Raw genomic sequence first — 5,250 nt, forward strand, 5'->3', positions numbered from 1 at the left:
TTCCATGATGGTCATTTGTATACTCTCTCCCGTCCACGAAGGAGGCGCGGCGCATGCGGATCGACTGTATATGTTCCCTGGTTCGGAAGTTTCGCGAAAAACTCGTCCTTTTGCGAAAGTTCACGTCTTCTCCAATGTCTCCCTAGATCCGAGCAAGAGCTCACCTCTGCTGCCGCAAGAATACTTCACACTATTTACATTCGATACCCGTTTTCACGAATATCGTCGGAAGGGATGCGAAATCAGATCGAAAGCGTGGAAATTCAGTCTTCCTTAATTTGGTTACCGATCCGGGCAGTCGACAGATTCAGGATCCGTGGAAAGAATCGTAGGGATTTGAAATGTAGAACGCGTCGAAGGGTGGCAACGGCGACGGCGACTGATAGCTCGCGAAGAGATTTTCAGTCACCCCGTCTTTTGTAACGGGGTGTCCAGGACAGGTTTCGAAGGTATCTTCTGGATTGCGATCAACCTGTCCGACGGTCCGAACTGTCGTGCCGCTCTCGAACTTTCCCGCCAAAGAAGAATCCTGATGAGAGGAGCGATCGAAGTCGGCCAAACCGAATTCATCGTTCAGGACGACATCGCTGCCTCGCAAGGACGTGGACAGAAGCGTTGAGTACCGCGGAGCTCGGACCGATGCGAGATATCCTTGATCTATTGAGAGCTGCGGGCCTTGCGATTGAGTCACCATAACATTCAGCGGGAGCTCTGCGGAGGAATTCAGTTTTTTTATTTTTATTCCGGTGGAGCAGCTCGCAAAGGGGTGACCCTATAATTCTCCAAAAAGAACTGCGAGTACGAATTGGGGGAGGGGGTTGATCGCGGAAATCTTCTTCGATCACATCTTTCCAGTATCCCGCGGACCTCGTCGATATCCCGAGTCCGGATGCGAACCTGGTAGTGCTCTAGAGACTCATTGTTGAATAGAAACTATGGAAACTCACGAATAGGTGCCATCGAGCCCGAACGGGATGAGTCGACGGAGACTTCATTCCGGTCGAAACTTCCGTGTTGAGAGAAACTTGTTTTCGGCTCCACGTCGCACAAATCTGATGACTTCAGATCGGCAGGATCAGAAAAGTCCGATTCACATTTCAACTGAGGCAATGAGATATCAGTTAAACTCCAGAGAGAGAGTGTGACGATTGGAAGCCGAGCTCCCTATGAACTCGTGACTCTGACGGCAATGCGAATTGGGCTACGAACTTTTTTGCGAGTCCCGTCTGTCACTGCATGACTCTTCAGATGTTTCCTCAAAGAGCTTGGATCTGTGTAGCGCTTCGAACAATCCTTGACCGTGCAGGCGTAGGGTTTCTGGGGAGGCGTGAGCATTCATATTAGATGTTTGAGTGCCTCTCTGCAGATTTTTCAGATAGAATAGCCTCGCATGTGTCTAGAATCATTGCCCGATGGTCGATCCAGCGCAAACCACTCACACCCCCCCTCTTTCCGGACCATTCGGATGAGGATCAGGGGATTATTTTGGAAGACCAAAGAATGAGTTTCAGGCTGCCAAACTGCACAGATCATGCCTGTCGTGAACCCGTCGAGCTACCCAGGTGGCGCTGCGCAGCAGCTCTTGGACTCACAGTTTCTTGATGGGTCCGTTGGTGCTTGGCCCTGTCGCTCGAGTTGCTAAACGCCCGGTTGCAGCCTGGATACTGGCACTGGTATGGTCTTTCGCCCGTATGAGAGCGCAGATGAATTTTTAAATTTTCCAACCGTGAAAATGACTTATTGCAACCATCGAACTGAAACACGACAGGAAGAAACTTAGAGGAAATCATGGTGGATGTCAATGTGCAACCTCCTCCTGTCATCCCACGCATCCCAAATCCCGACTGGGGGGGGGGGGAGGGTTAAAGGATATGACTTTTCGAGGGAACGGGGCGAAGTCGAACTATGACTTCGAAGACCCAGATGGTAAGAGGTCAAGTCCCAAAAGTTCACCCGTGACGGCAATAATCAGACGGGAGGCAATCGACGAGACGGCGGGTTATACGACTTGAATGAGGAATTCGGACTGGAATGCGGGGAACGGTCAGAGCAGGAATTGAACGACCTTACCGAGCACTTGTTCGGCTTTTCTCCGGAATGTATTCGCATATGAATCAGGAGCTTGTAGCGGGCGTTGAAAGCTTTCTTCCTCCGAGGGCATTCAGCCCAGTGGCAGACGAAATCATCCCCGACGCCGCGGTGACCCTCCACATGAATGCTCTCGATGTGTCGAACCAAATCTTCCTGATCGTCGAAAGGGCTCCCGCAGTCCTGCCACAAACAGTCGTAGCATCTGCAGAGTTGGAGAATCGTATATTGAGGAAAGGACTATCGTTGGTAGAGAATCGCCTGAGCTGCGCAGGGAGAGTTCTCACACGGAACTCCACTTGAGGTTCCCAACCATCCTCTGATCCGTACGGACCCTACGGATCACTGTTCGCTCCTTTCGCGGAGCCCCAGCTCTCTCCGAAGAGATATTGGCGACGGAAACGAATCCAAAGAAAAAGAAATTTCGCCTGCTCTCGGGGGCGAGCTCTCCCCATAAGTGGCCATGCGGCGGCCCTTCCGCGAATCTAAATCAGCGTTTTGAGTGAACCTTAGCCGTCTTCTCTTCCCTACTGAGGGAGGCGGCTCCTCACGGAGCGAAGTCCCAGGGCCACGAGAGAGCGTCGTAGTACAGGACAAAACTCACGCCTTGCCGAGGATATGCTAGACGAGCGATTTCTCGGCTTGAAATATGGAGAAGGGGCATCGCTTCGGCAACGTTTATGGGGTTTAGCCCGAGGGATCAGAGGCTGGAATGCTGTCCGAGGCTCTAAGCGGCTGTTCCGCGGTATTCGAGCAAAAACCGAGAGACGGATCAGAAAAAGACGTTTCTTCACCTCTGAGCATCGCTTCCTCCTGAGGTTGCGTCAAGCTCTGTCGCGAAATCACTCCCCGACGAGTCGAACGATGAGTAATTCGAAGGCAGCGAGTCGGTCGAATTCACTTTGTGGTGGTGCCATCTCCTCTGCTGAGCCATCTGACAGTGTTCGTCGTAGGACGGAGGAGGTCTCGCCGGTTCCGGAGCGACCGTGGAAGGCGCCAGCTGCGTGTCGAAATTGTCGTCATCGTCATCCATGTCGAAACTTATCTGAAATGGAACTTTGAAATTGGAATGTGTCGTTCCGGCGTAATTTCGGAAGCCCGTTTTTTCGGCTCGGATTCCCTTCATTTAGATATTGATGAGCGCCTCAGCCCAATGCTCAGACTTTGCTGCTATACGACCCTCGTGGAGTCGTCCGGGGAGTGCGAGCTCAGTTCCAACGGGCCCGGCTACTCAAATTACGTCAACTTCTACGTTTGGAACATCGGAGAGAATTTCTCACCTGAGAGCGGAGGAGTCTCTCCATGCTGGAGCAATGTCGCAAAGGAGGCATCTGAGACGGAGATTGCTGGTTCGAGACGGTCGGAGGTGGAGCCGGAGGAATGAATTGATGATCGAAATACGGCGGCTTCTCTCGTAGCGGCTGTTGTTCTATCACAGCTAAGTTTGCATCGACCAGCTCGTCCCCTCTGTACGAAGCCTGCTCGAGCTCCTGGATTGCCTGGAGAGCGAGGTCGGGAGAGACTACGCCGCTCGCTGTGAAACTGAAACGACGAGGACCCTGATCAGAATTTGGGGAATTCTGCAGAGAGTTTCTCGCCGACAGATGCCCGTACGAACCAGATCCAGAGACCAGCGAGCTCCGAGAACTGCTCAGATAGGCTGACAGAGACGTCGGTGATTGCCGGATTATCGTGTTTATGTCCAAGGAGCAATCGCTCGGCGACTGCGACAAAGATCGTTTGGCACGAGCGGAACCTCTTCCGAAAGACGACCTTGTCGAGCTGCTCCGCGGGCTCGTGAACGTCGAGCTCGTGGGCGACGATGCTGTGGAGCTGTTCGTTTGCAGCTGTTGGATCACGGCGCTCACGTAACTGTACGTGGAATCGTTGCACGGGGTGATCGGCTCATCTTCGACCTCTTGACTCCAGCTTCGACTGGTCAACTGAGCCAGAGCTTGATTGATGTCATCGGTGCTCGGGATGTAATCAGTGCTGCGCGACGAGGACGGCCAGGTATGGAAATCGCTGTCCGATGTTTCGGGCAAGAACATCGAGCTCGACGAGCTTGAGGTGGCGCTGCTCCCGACGGACGCTTCCGGGCTGAGTTCTTGGTGAGAGATCCGAGATGATAACGAGTAGACAACATCTTCCGGGCTACGAGGGGCTGAGAAGTCGGTGTCTGAAAAGTTGAAGCAAGAAAAATGAGTTGAAGCAAAATGTTCAAAATATCCGCCGACGGGGGCCTCCGAACGAGGCGCGAAATTCTCTCGGGGTTCCGGTGTCATCGTCGAACTCATGCCATGGAATTCGAGAATCGCCGCGGATCAGGCGACTAGCAATGACGTTGCGCTACTATACACCCAGGCAATGATCTCCCCCGAGACGGACCGACTGGGTCGTTTATCGATGGACGGGAGCAATGTAATGGAGGAGCAGGTCGAGTTCGGAATAGCCTCTCGAGGGTTCGCAGTCGCGCTAGAATGTCCATCAGAGTCTTCGGCGTCTGGGATCTCGTTTCTCAATCGCCGGCCATAGATGCTATGAGGAAACCATCGCGAATCCGAAGTCAACTGACAGGCTAAAACCAACGCGCACCTCCTCGGATGGCTCATTAAGAGATAACTCAGGCGAGACCTCGGTGATCATCCTGGCCCGCGAGGGCCGTGATGGGATCCGCGACTCCACGTGCAATCCGCGACAATGGGGAGAAGGAGCATGCTCAAGGAAGAATTCGCCAAATCTCCGCTTTTCTTAAGCGGAAGTAGGCGACGGGCGTCAGAAAGCCCGATTGGATCTGGTTCTCCCCGATTCGCACGGTATTTTCGCATCGCATATTCAGGAACGAACCTCTCTGCTCACCGCTTAGACACTCATCGTCAGCCGATATCATGTCGGTTTGTTAATAGAAATCTCTCATAAATTCACCATCGTGATCAAAACGAGAGGAGATTTACGATCATTATTACCACTGGTATCTGAAGAGATAGATATTTGGGGGCATGGAACCGATCGGATATTGGCAAGAAGACATAAAACAAACGGATTCATGAGATATGCACGCATGTAGTGCGGAGCAAAGGAGTCGAACGGTAACAAATTCACGAAGCCTTCTCCGTCCTCGGTTGGGCTTGAGAAGCTGCGCAATATGCTTTTATGAGCCCC

This window comes from Galendromus occidentalis, unplaced genomic scaffold (assembly GCF_000255335.2).
Source record: "Galendromus occidentalis unplaced genomic scaffold, Mocc_1.1 scf7180000077485, whole genome shotgun sequence".
NCBI lineage: Eukaryota > Metazoa > Arthropoda > Arachnida > Mesostigmata > Phytoseiidae > Galendromus > Galendromus occidentalis.